At 37.7% G+C, this 13597-nt stretch overlaps 1 long non-coding RNA gene across 1 annotated transcript in view; it reads right to left on the reverse strand.

Annotated features, from left to right (window-relative positions):
* LOC148214253 (uncharacterized) overlaps positions 1 to 13597 on the reverse strand; it is a 133586-nt gene that overhangs the window by 12690 nt on the left and 107299 nt on the right. The window contains exons 9-11 of the long non-coding RNA XR_015798576.1: positions 12484 to 12585; positions 11407 to 11521; positions 4599 to 4780 (exon numbers count right to left, since the gene is read on the reverse strand). This is a non-coding gene — a long non-coding RNA (uncharacterized LOC148214253). The remainder of the gene's footprint in view (positions 1 to 4598; positions 4781 to 11406; positions 11522 to 12483; positions 12586 to 13597) is intronic.

The raw sequence follows: 13597 nt of genomic DNA on the forward strand, positions 1-13597 counted from the left end.
AGGTTTGGGTTTTATATTCAGAGTTGCTCTTTGACCTAAATGGCAGACATGCATTCATTTAGTAAGGTTTTTTTTCCCAAAAGGGAGGGGGTACACCAAAAAGTAACACATGAAGACCAGAGCATTTAAAATACTAAAATAGTATTAAATTAATTAAATGCAGGCATCCTGAGTGTCAATCAGTACAATGCATGTTTCTTGAAGCTGATAGGGTATATGCAACAATATGTTGGCTTGCTAGATTAGAGATCCTAGCTTGTATAGAATAGTACAAGCATATGTGGGATAAAATTGGGCTGTGGTTGCACTTTGTCATACTGGCCAAATTGTGCCAAAACTACCAATCGCATGGAGTGCTATATGTGGCACAGGTATGACTGAAGCCTGTTAATCTAATCTATATTTACTGTACGATACAAAAAGCATTATGTGAAAACTAAAGCCATGATTGGCAGCAGAAGTCAATATCAATCACCCATCTACTTATGATATGTGGCATAAATTATGATGGTGACTTGGAATGTAAGAGGAATAAATTATAAAATGCATGAGTAAACCAATGAAATGAAAGAACTTTAGATAGAGCTGTTGAGTGTCTGTGAAACAAAGAGCAAGGATGTGACACATCTGAATGAAGGTTGTCTGATCTTGTGGAGCAGAGTTGATGAATAAATGTAGAAAGGTAAAAGTGTAGGCTTCATCATGAATGATGGGGCTAAAGCATATGTAAGAAAGTGTTTTTTAAAAAACACTATTTTGTGATGGAAAAAGTGCAACCCCAGATTTACAGCCTAATATGTTTGTTCTCTACATATGAGCTGACTCTCTATTGACACAGTTAACCAGTAATATTTCCCATGATCAAGGTATAATCTTGTGTTTAAAAAATGAGCTAGTCTCTATAAATATTATGCCTTTGTGCCTTTTCATTCCTTTTTCTTTTTTCCCTTTTTCTGATTGCTTTTGTTTTTCATTCTTGTATATCCTTTTTACTTTAAATGTACATTTTGAAACAAAAAATAAAAAAGGAAGTATAAATTACAGTCATCTAGGTTGCTATGCGTGCAAATGAAAGCAGAAATCAGTAGTTTAATGACAGCTGCATATATGCTCCAGTGAATGATGATAATGGAAGAATCAGAGATGAGTTTTGGGGGAAAATGTGCAATATACTGAATGAAGGCAATCCAGGGGAAAGAATTATTCTGTTAGGTGACGTGAATGGATGGGTAGAGATAAGAGACTCCAAAAAAAGTGATTGAACCATTCAGAGACTCAAGAATAGTAAGTATCAACTTAGAAAGTCTGTTTTGAATAAGTGGTTTCATTCTAACTCTAGTCATTCATCCTCATGGAAAAGGAGTGAATATAAATCTAAAACTTGACTAATTTGATTGTTTAGGATGAAATATTAAAGGATTTAGTGAAGGATACAATGGTGATGTTTTGTTCTGAATATGGGACAAATCAGTTTTTGGTGGTGTCAACAATATACCCTAGGAAAAATGAACATGAAAGAAAAGGAAAGAAGTAAACAAGGTGAAAGAGTAACAGTGGAATAACTGCAGGAAGAGAAAATGCAAGTTCTGAACGAATAAGTATTATAAGATAGATTAATCTCCCAACAGAAGGAATGGAAAATGGACATAAGGAAACAGGATGGGAAACAGCAGAATAATAATAATTTTTTAAAAGTTACAGAGAGTCTCAGAAATGTATGGAGTTGCACTAATGAGAAGAGTGAAAAAGGATGCTTGGTGGAATGATGAAGTGAAAGGAGCTATGAGTGAGAAAAATGTGTGTGAAAGAATGATTGCTACAAAAATATGAATACGAGAGGTAAATGTTGTATAATGTGCTGAGAAAGAAATAGTTGTAAAGAATGTAGCCAAATGGAGCAATTGTTAAGATTAAAAGAGGCAGAGAAATTGGTGAATAATTTTGATGGGTAAAGAAGACTAAACTAGGAGCTCCAGTAGATTGAATGGAATTTAAAACGAAAGTGAAATGATGGAATGATTTGGGATGAAATTGAAGGAAGGGAAACCTGGAAGGGCTATTTAAAAGAGTTGTATGGGAATGGTAGTTATATGTCAAAGAATAGAATTGAAATGAATGATACAAATGTTAGAGTCCCAAAAACACTGAAAAAAGGAAGGCATAAATGCTGTAAAAGTTTTGAAATTTTTTTTAGAATGAAGGTGTGGATGGTGTAACTGGAGAAATGTTAAAATACGAATGTGGCTGGCTTATGTAGTGGTAGTATGTCTTGTATAATATGTGTGCATGCCCAATGATGGGAAGAATGCCATCATTGTTTCTGTATACAAAGGAAATGTAGCAAAAATGAATGAAAAAACTACCAGGAGATTAGTTTGTTAAGTGTGCCTGAGGGTGCTTGGCAGAATTCTGACTGAAAAGAGTACAAGAGTTGACAGTGAGCACAATTTATGAAGTGCAATGTGATTTTATGCCAAGCATGGGGTGTGCAGGCCAGATTTTTGCTCTTCAGCTGGACACTGAGAAATGTATGAATGTGAGAAAGTTTGCTGTACATTTGTTGATTCAGAGAAAACATATGCTAAAATGAAAGGGTTGAATTATTGGATGTGTTGTGCAAATATGAAATTGGAGGTTGGTTGCTGGCTGCAATAATGTTTCTATTGCAAGAAATGAACATTTGTCAAAAGAAGTGAAAATGGCTGTTCATAAGAGCATGAGTCGGACCTCTTTGTTATATGGACTTGAGAATTGGGTATGTCAGGAGAAACATGAAAGTAAGCTGAATATGGTAGGAATATGGTACTTAAAAAGAGACTTGAAATATAAAGAGATAGGATTAAGAATCCATGGGTCCTGAATGAATGTGGATTGAATATAAAAGTGAGTGACCAGTACTGAAGAAGTACATGAAGGTAATTTAGTCATACAGAGAGACTGAATGAGATTGAATTGCAGAACAAATATATAAAGAATGAAATACAAGTAGTCCTTGCTTAGTGACCAACTGTTCAGTGATTGTTTGAAGTTACAATGGTGCTGAACAAGGAGATTTATGGCCAGTTCTCAAAGTTGCAGTCGTTGCAGCTTCCCTGTGGTCATGTGATCGCGATTCAGGTGCTTGGCAACTGGTGCACAATTACAACACTTGCAGTATCCCCCAGTCACATAATCACCATTTGCAACTTTCACTGCCAGATTCCAACAAGCAAAGTCAATGGGGAAGCCGGCAGGAAGTTGCAAGTCACGGTCATGTGACATTGCCCTTAACAATGCATGTGATTCACTTAACAACTGCAACTGGAACTGCCAAAACTGCCATTGTAAGTCTGTGTGGTCACATGATTTTTCACTTTACAGCTGTGTTGCTTAGCGATGGCGTTCCCAGTCCCAGTTATGGTCATTAGTTGAGGACTACTTGTAAGTTAAGAGGAAAGGGAAAGCCAAGGAAGATATTATGGGATGAAGTCTATGAGATCCTCCAAAAGAAGAAGTAGAAGTTGATATAACAAAATGTAAGAAGCAATGTGCTGATGCAGTAGAATCAAGGATGGTTTGTTCAGGATAGAAAAGTATGGAGAGATACAACAAATTGTTTTCATATAAACTACATTTAGCTATGTTTCCTTTCCTTTTCCTTATATAATTCCTTTAATTTCTTTGGCTGATTATTTCTTACTCCCTGAGATTTGCATAACACTACTTAGCCCAAAAGGGAATAGCAGAATGGTATTTATATATGTATTAAATACAATTCAATATGATCATTTCCTGTCCTTATAGGATTCTCACCTTCATCTCTGTCACATTAAAATTACACTTTATATATTTTATATATTTTGAAGGGTTACTCTCCTGATTCTGGTATTGATAAATAGCTTCTGTAGTTGTTATTGTATGTATGTATGTATGTATGTATGTATGTATGTATGTATGTATGTATGTATATTTTTAGTTGCCATTCCTCTTAAAATAATCCAGTGATTTTTATACAATCACCTTGCCAAGAAAGATCCGCATAGTCAAAGCTATGGTTTTTCCAGTAGTAATGTATGGCTGTGAGAGGTGGACCATAAAGAAGGCTGAGCGCTGAAGAATTGAGGCCTTTGAACTGCGGTGCTGGAGAAGACTCTTAAGAGTCCCCTGGACTGCCAGGAGGTCAAACCAGTCAATCTTAAAGGAAATCAACCCTGATTGTTCATTGGAAGGATTGATAATGAAGCTCAAGCTCAGATACTTTGGTCACCTAATGTGAAGAGAGGACTCTTTGGAAAAGACCCTGATGCTGGGAAAGATTGAAGGCAAAAGGAGAAGAGGACAGCAGAGGATGAGATGGTTAGATAGCATCACTGAAGCAATGAGCATGAAACTGAGCAAACTCAGGGAGGCAGTGAAGGACAGGAAGGCCTGGTGCGATATGGGGTCATGAAGAGTCGGACATGATTTAACGACTGAACAACAACAACAAAAAGTACATTAGCACTGAACAATAGCATCACTGAAAAATAATTATGACACACAAGAAAAACATATGCCCACAAATGCATTGACAACAAGCATCTATGTAAAACCATGTTTTTGCCTTGGGGCAGCATTACCTCACCATCTCCTAAGCGAATAGGCTTGTTTTTCGGTTTTCTAAATGTTGACACTATGTAGGCCAACTGGATTTCTCTCAGGGGAGAATCCTATAATCAGAGCATCTTTCCAAGTCCTAGGTGGGCATCATGCTCCCGAAGTAGAATTTGTTCGTTTCTTTTCTTCCTAGTGCTTTGTTTAACTGCAACAGGGACAAAAGGTATGCAATTCTAGATAAGAGATTTATCCTGTAGGCCTGTTGTTTATATGCCATCTTCTGTCTAGGTCAACAGTGTACCATCTGAAGCCCCAAGACCACTTGCAATACCCAAAGTCTTTGATATGGCTGCAGAGCTCTTGCAAAAGTTGTCACTTAACTGTATGTTTTTAACTGCAAGAAGGGGATTACTAAATAATTGAATAAAGAATAATGTTACTAAATGTTTAATTTTAATTACATTTAAGTATAAATTAAATAAAATTTAGTTTTTGTTTTGGCACTTTTCATTTCTTTCTCCTGTATCTACTTTATGAAGAGTGATTCCCAACATGCCATTCAAACTCTGAGTGTAGCTTTTGGTTCACCTAAAGCAGTGTTGTCCAGACTTGGCCACTTTAAGATGAGTGGACTTCAACTCCCAGAATTCCCCAGCCAGCCATGCTGGCTGGGGAATTCTGGGAGTTGAAGTCCACTCATCTTAAGTGGCCAAGTTTGGACAACACTGCCCTAAAGTGTGCATTCCTAAGCAGTTTTGGAAAAGAATTTTAGAGGAGCTAATTTTCCAGAATAGTGGTATTTTTCTCCTAAATTGACTAGAATTCATATAGTCAAGGTTGAAATCCTTCTTTATCTTTCTTGGGATTCCATATACAAATTGATTGATTATGTGCCATCAAGTCATTTTTGACTCCTGGCAACCACACAGACAGATTTTCTTCCTAACCTGGTCTTTCAGGTCTTCCAATGGGCCATATATAAATAAATGCCTTTTTATAACCCTGGCTTTAAGTGAAGATGCAACCATTTGCTGTTTTAGTAAATAATCTAACTGGATCTTGTGCAACCACTGACTGAATCAGTTCGTGTATCTGTAGTAGTTCCATTTCTGTATTACATCTGGTGAATCTTCTTTCTTTCTGGATCAGAAAAGGTCACGTTCCAGCCCTTGCAAATAGCATGGGAAGGGCAAACCGGAGCTGCTTTTTATGATTTCAAGTACCTGGAAACCACAGTGAAGTAACTTTTTATGCTCTCTGCTCCTAAAAGCAATATAGACATACCTCTTCCACATCACCATCCCATAGTGGTACTGGGTAAACTTTCCACACAGAAGTACTCATCAATATCGACTCTGGACTGTTCCATTAACGCCAGGCTGAATCAGGCCCTTTTCATTTATACAGTTTTTATTGGATGGGAGGACAGGGATTTCGCAAAGAATTCAGAAGAATGGAGAAGAGATGCTCACCTTAGTTTATCTGTGGCCAGTAGGTCTACTTCCTCTGTTGCTTTCCTTGTAAACATGCCAATGCACAGTAGCAGCACAAGGGCTCTTCCTGATTAGAAAGCTCACCTCAATAATAATTCAATGAGCAATGTACTTAGAGTCCTTTTTAAAGGAAGAGAAAGTACAGTAGCTATGCAGATAATGATATGCCTATTCTCCTTCTTGAATTCTCCTCCTTCAGTTTTGCCTCACCCTTCACAAATGGAGCAAAATCAGTGGTGCAAGTGGTTCAGTAACATCTGGATGGTGATACATTCCAATTGTGATCTACAGAAAATCACAGTATCTGAAGAGATTGTCCTAGTTCTCTGCAACTTCAAGACCCATTGAAATGAGTGGTTTTGAGGAACAGGGACTTGATCAGCATCTCATAAGTATTTATCCAAGGGAAAATATTTTTGGACTCTCTTAACCTTCTCTGTGATATTACTTCCTAATTATTGTGCTTGAGTACTATTGAATAAACCATGAGTAATATAGGAGAAAGCAGAAGTTTACGGACCTCAGAATTTAATTTATTAAGCAAATCACTTCTGAAGGAAAATTCTGTTCATAATTGGATGATATGGAAAAGTTGTTTTCAAACTGAAATGAAGTTAAATATATTAAGAACATTTTACTTTCTCTGATATAACAATGATTCTAATGAATTTGCAGCAGCACACACAATGGAAAAATGGGAGGCAGTAGTTTCCTTTATTGTGAAAGATTAATAGACAGATAGCAATATAAAATGCATCTGCAAAAATTCCTATGGGATAATCTTAATAGAATTGATGCACATACATATTGGAGAGAGAAGCGAGGCAGGGTGAACATGGACCTCTTCAGAGTAAATCTGCTGTCAAAGCCAAGTACAGTGCTATGAAGTCACAAATTAAAATTGAGGACTATAAATTAATTAATAGCATATCTGATGAAGACTTGATTATTAGCTTTATCGATAGGTCTATAATTCATCTTATTTTTCCTGGTAGAATTCAAGTGATTGGGTACAGTTTCTATCTGACCCTTTTGACCACATGGCATTGGCTTGGTTCTTCTTATAGTCAAAATTCTGTATCCAGAATGAAATGCTGCAAGACATATTTGGAAATGCTGGGATATAAGTAAAAGTTTGGCCCATATTTTCATGATAAACTTACAGTTTGAGATAATTACAGCTTGAAAATCACAGGTAATTTTTTCTGGGTATATAAAAGGATTATCTAATAATGGAGGATGGCAATATATTTAATTAAAACATATTTGCATTTGCAGCATTTAAATGCACTTGCAGCATTTAAATTCAATATTATTAATATTGAAAGGCATGTTGGACAATTCTACACCTACAGCTTTGTTTAATATACAATTAAATAATATTTTAAAGGTGCATATAAGTTATTTGCCTATGGCAATCATCTGTATTAGAAACGAATGGCCTCACTTGAGCAATAAAACATCCTTGTGGAGAAACAGGCCAGATTCATCACCATGCCTAGTGGTTCAGCATTTAATTAAGATATAACCACATGTTCCACTTTGCAGCTGTTCATAGATCTCAAGTCTGCATTTGATTCCATCTCTTGAGTAAAAGTATGAGAAAAACTGGATGCTTTTTAGATCAATCAACAATTACTATCTCTTATTCTCACCCTCCATGAAATGACATTCATAAAAGTCAGATACAATCCCCAAGGTCATCTATCAAGCACCTTTCCAACCTGTAAGTATATCAGACAAGGATGCATACTATTCATAGATACTGGAGTGGGCTACTTAGATAATCTGGATTCAGCTAGCAGAAAAACAAATGTCTATCCTGCGTTATGCCGATGACACAATAAACCTCTCTAGCTAAATATTGGGGGTGGGGGTGGGGGTGGGGAATAACCTGCAACTCAACTATCATAAAGCCAGAATCATGGCCTTTGCCAGAAGATCTTCTTGTGTTCTTGCCATATAAATGTGTTCTTGCCATATAAATGGGAACAAAATTGAGCAAATCCTATGCTTTAAATACATAGAGTGATCTTCCATTCCTTTGGCTTTAGGGCAGTTATGTTTCCTAGAGTGTCCAGAGGAGTACTTCCACCATGCTAAACTTCTTTTGAGCTAAAGGAGGCCTCTACATTTCTACATCCATTAAGCCATTTGAAACAAAGTAATTGGTACAATCCTTTATGGAACTCTAACTATCATCACCTGGGCTGTCTACTCCATTTCCTCTCCATGAGTTATCAGCAGGCCAGTACATTCTTCAAACAGCATATAAGGGACACAGAGTTCCAAACCAACCTAGGCAAGGCTCCATATTTCCCCTTCTCTGAAACCTTAAGGTCCATAGTAACATTGACTGTATATCTAACTCACTTAGAAGCCCCAAACTACCGAAGGATTTTTAATCTGCAATGCCTTTCTCTAACCTATATTAGAGGGAAGTTATAGGAAGATCCTCTTCCCAGGAATGTCTGTGTCCCTGTGATGCTGGGCAAGTTGATACCATTAAGCAAGTTGTCTTCTCCTGCTTATTTTACAAAGATACTTGAAGTACCTGCATTCTCCCACTACTCACAAGTTACCAGGCCAGACACACCAAATTTGTATCTCTGTACTAATCCCAGGCAAAAATTTTGGAACGGTTGGCAAATCAGTTATTAAAATTCTTAAAGCATATTTAGAAAGTTTCCTATTATCTTAGGCTGAGGTTAATTCAGCAAAAGATTTCGTAAAGCTTATTGGATACCCCAGAAAATATTTCAGAAAGATTGGTTGTCAACTTCTTTTACGCTGGAAAAGTAAAACGATAGAGGGGATGCTTATACATATGATTTGGGTTTGCTCTGTTGTGATCCTGTTTTGGTTGAATAGTCATAGATTTGTTAATACAGTTTTGGAAAAAGAAATAAAGTATAAAGATGTAAATATATCTTATTATCTATCTATCTATCTATCTATCTATCTATCTATCTATCTATCTATCTATCTATAATTTCATGTACGCCCTACCAGTCATCAAATACCCTTCTGGTAAAGTGAGCTGGCCAAAGGAGGACATGGAGGCTGCTGATGTGAAGACCCAGAAGCTCCTCACAATGTATGGAGGTTTCCACCTCAAATCCAACACCCAAAGACTGTACACCAGCTGGAAAGAGGGTGGGTAAGGTCTGGTGAGTGTCAAAACCACTATCCTGGATGAAACTCAGAGCACCCAGGAGTATATCAGTAAGATGGCACCCAAAGATGAGCTGCTGAGAGAATGCCTGAGATAGGAGCAGACATGGAAGGAAGTTCAAGCAGAGGAAGTGCCATGGCAAGACAAGACCCTGCATGGGATGTACCATCAACAGATAGCTGAGGTGGCTGACAATGGGAAATCCTACCAGTGGCTGGAAAGGGCCGGACTAAAAGACAGCACTGAGGCACTGATCATAGCAGCACAAGAAGAGGCACTAAGCACAAGATCCATAGAAGCAGGGGTCTACCACACTAGACAGGACCCAAGGTGCAGATTGTGCGGAGATGCCTCAGGGACAGTCCAACGCATAGTGGCAGGGTGTAAGATGCAGGCAGGAACAGCATACACTGAATGGCACAATCAAGTAGCTGGCATTGTTTATAGGAACATCTACACAGTGTATGGGCTAGACCCTCCCAAGTCCAGATGGGGGATTCTTGTGAAAAATAACAGGACTAAGATCCTGTGGGATTTCCAGATCTAGACGGATAGGCAGGTACTGGCCACTCAACCAGACATCATGGTAATAGACAAGGACCAGAAGACAGGGGTGGTGATAGATATAGTGGTGGCAAGTGACAACATCAGTAAGAAGGAAAAGTATCAGGGCCTGAAGAAGAAACTAGAGAGGAGGTGGAAAGTAAAGGCCAAAGTGGTCCCAGTGGTGATAAGAGCTCTTGGGCTGTGACTCCTAAACTGGGAGAGTGGCTCCAACAGATCCCAGGAACAACATCAGAGCTCTCTCTCCAGAAGAGTGCAGTGCTAGGAACAGCTAAGATACTGCGCAGGACCCTCAAACTCCCAGGCCTCTGGTAGAGGACCCGAGATTCAGGAAGATACATGCCACCCACAGGGGTGAGAGGGGATTTTTTTTTTTTTAATATACATATTGAATCACCATGATAGAACATGTGAACATTCATCACACACAGATGGCCATGCAAGAGACAAGAGCCCAAATACAAACTCAATATACTGTGTCTCAGATGTTGCTGACTAGATTTAGTCTCCAAACATCTGCTTGCCTGCACATTGCCAGAAAAGTTTATATCATGGCATACAGTGTATGGAGACAGTGGCTCAGAATTAGGATCAGAATTAATCCATGGGGTAATTACGTTTTCATAGACCCTCTCCATAAGAACAATCACTTGCAGTTTAGTTAATTGAGTATATTCTTGTCAGGGTTCAGGGATGTAGCTGAGAGGCTGTCTGCTATCTTGTGTACTTCCATGCAGACCAAGAAGAGAAGTGCTGCATCAGTCCAGGACATGGAAGCATCTCCTCCTCTTTGCCCAGGCCCTGCTTTCCCTCCTTAGTAGGAAAACCTTGGGGACTTAAGGGTTTCCTATGAGAATCTGCTCTATGCAAACCTACACATTGGGAAGAAATGAAATCAATCACTGCCTTTGTGAGTAATATGGTAGAAGCTCTAGAGAACCTGGCAATCTTATACATACCTATTCAGATTTAAGCCCCACTGATTTTAATGCCATTTACTCTTAAGAAAGATCGATAGAATTTCAGTGTAAGAATAACACCCCCCAAAATAAGGAGCTGAGTGCAAAAAAAGTGTATATTTATGTAGGGTTGCGTATGCCTCCATGTCACATTAAATTTATAATCAGCGCATCAGTCTGAGAACAAGAGAGAGACTCCATTGGCATCTAATTTTTGCATGGTTAGAGACTGCTCCAAGTGTGAGGAGCTCTTTCAATAATATTTTGGATTACAGAGAACTTTGCCCAAGCATCTAATGAAAATATTACCTAAATATAAATCTTACATAGAAGAAATAGTTATAGCAAATTTTATTTATTTGTGTATATTTATTTTTTATTTATATATCAAATTTGTCACCACCCATCTCGTTAAACGATGACTCTGGGTGGTTTACAAAGAAGTTAAAATCAATATATATATAAATTATATAACCTATGAATGGATTTACAGAATAATAAAAAGAAGACTGGTCTAATATTTGTAATCAAAGCAATGGAAGAGATGGAAGAAGATGAAGATGAGAGTAAAGAGAAGAAGAACCTACGTTCACTTGTGTTACGCATATATCAGCATGCAGTAGAAAGCAATGAGTATTACCTGGAAGCAAGTCCCAGTAGTTGGGTTCCATCAACATTAATCCATGGTTTGCTTAATCACAGTTTATTGAGAGATTTTCAATTGCCTTGCTTCATATGAAGTGCTAAATGACAAGCTGTGTTAGAAAATCATAATGACTGGTTTCATACAAGCTAAGCGAAAACCCAACAATTCACAATATACTGTACGTATGAACCTATCCACTGGGTCTGACACACACTGCAACTGTGGTCCAAAGCATGCATTAGACTGTAGCTTTCATTTCAGTGTAGATGGAGGAGGTTTTGCAAAGCACTTCATTCCTGGTTTCAATCTCAACTTCAGAAAAGCTACTTTAGAGATAAAAGAGTGGCTCTTACTAATAAAAAAGGATTGCTATTGATATTTCTGCCTCAATGACACTGTAGTGTTATGCTTTCCTCACTTATCTGAACTTAGAGGCTTCTGTTGTACATGTGCAAAATTCCAAACCAACCACACCAGAGTTCATATGTTTCAGAAGAAATGGCAAATCTGGAGTTGTGTGGCTGGAGCACTACACGGCTGTACATTATACCAAAATGGGCAAGTCATACTGCTAATACCAAACCTCTTCCAAATGATTATGCATTTTGCCCCTTAAAAACTGCCCTTAAACAGGTATCAGTGCACTTTGATGGAACAAGGGAGCTGGAAAGTCCAAAAAAGAAAACGGTAAGTGGACACATAAGGGGTGAGGTCAGGAGTTAACTCCACATTAAAAACCACAGTTATTATGTTTCTTTTTGTTATACCTTCCCTTCCAAAAGTATTCCAGACCATTTCACAGGTTTAATTAACTGCCATAGCAAACTGTACACAGTTTGTTAATGATACATACCCACTGAGGCACATCAATATTCAACAGCTGCACAGGGCAGCAAATGAAGTTTTTTTTTTCTTTTGCAAATCTACAAATGCTCTTACAGAAGGTGGGATACAATCATTACTGTCAGTTTGGACATTTTAGTTAACAATCCTAAACTTGGACACTGCAATTAATAAATTCTTATCAGTGTAAGAACTTTTTAAGTAGCTCTGTGTGCAGCATTTCCTTACCGATCATTCTACACACTCAATGGTTAACAGGGTTTGCTCCTTCATCCTTCAGCATTCCTTCCTTCGTTTGTGAACTCCTTGCTCTCACCAACAGAACTGGAGCTAGAATGAGGACACAGAAAGCAAAATGAAGGAGGAACTTTGAAGATTGCAGAGGTAAAACAGAAAATAAATATATCAAAAAGTACCTAAAGCAGATTTTCTTCTTATCTTCTGGTCATGGGTACATATTAAATTACTTTGGAATGATGCATTCTTTAATATCCAATACATGATAGGCTATTAACTGCCAGAGAACTTTAAAGTGAACTTATTAATATATTCAGGGAAAATTGTCTCAGGTTGTTTTTTCTGTGCTCTATCTTGCTGGGGAGGCAAAAAAATGTGTCTCAAATATTGCTTTTCAGCTGTTCTACAATAGTACTTCTGCTTTGTCTCTTCTGATTCTGACCTACTCTTCACCCCATCAGCTTCTGTGGGCCCCAGCCACCACTGACTTATGCCTTCTTAGCTATCTCAGTTTCTATTGAAGCACACATTAACAGAAGCTATCAAGTACCCTTTGTCAGACCCTGAGAGCATTGTTAAGATTTACAAAATTGGAAAGGATTCTGTGTAGCCATGTTGACTAATCCCTCAGCCCATAACAATATTGTGCAATACTGCTAAAGAATAAAAGTCCACATGGTTAGCATGATCTGCTGTTGCTAAAATTGCATTTTATTCAAGTAAGGAATCCAGAATAGGAAATGATGCACAAGCATTTTAGATTTTAGTAATGAATCTGGGTTTGGTTCTCTAGAAGATAGAAAACTAATATATTATTTATGAAGCTGGGATAAAGAAGTCTTATACTGAGTTTCAAGAATACATCTCTTTTTTCAACTTCCCCTTAAAAAATAAATTTGTCTTTAAAATCTGGGAAATAGATTATAACAGAGTGTGTAAGGGATTTTGTATTACAGAAAAACAGTGCACCGTGGCTGTTTATGCAAAGATCACTGCATTCTCTTGAATCTATAATAGACTCAAACTTCTATTTAATCTGTCCTTGGATTTCTTTCTTGGTAATTCTGGGGTGTCCCAGGATGTTGGAAATCGACTTTTATATAGA

This window comes from Python bivittatus, unplaced genomic scaffold (genome assembly GCF_059951505.1).
Source record: "Python bivittatus isolate LINGU-HERP-01145 unplaced genomic scaffold, Pbiv_v1 ctg000700_np1212, whole genome shotgun sequence".
Classification (NCBI taxonomy): domain Eukaryota; kingdom Metazoa; phylum Chordata; class Lepidosauria; order Squamata; family Pythonidae; genus Python; species Python bivittatus.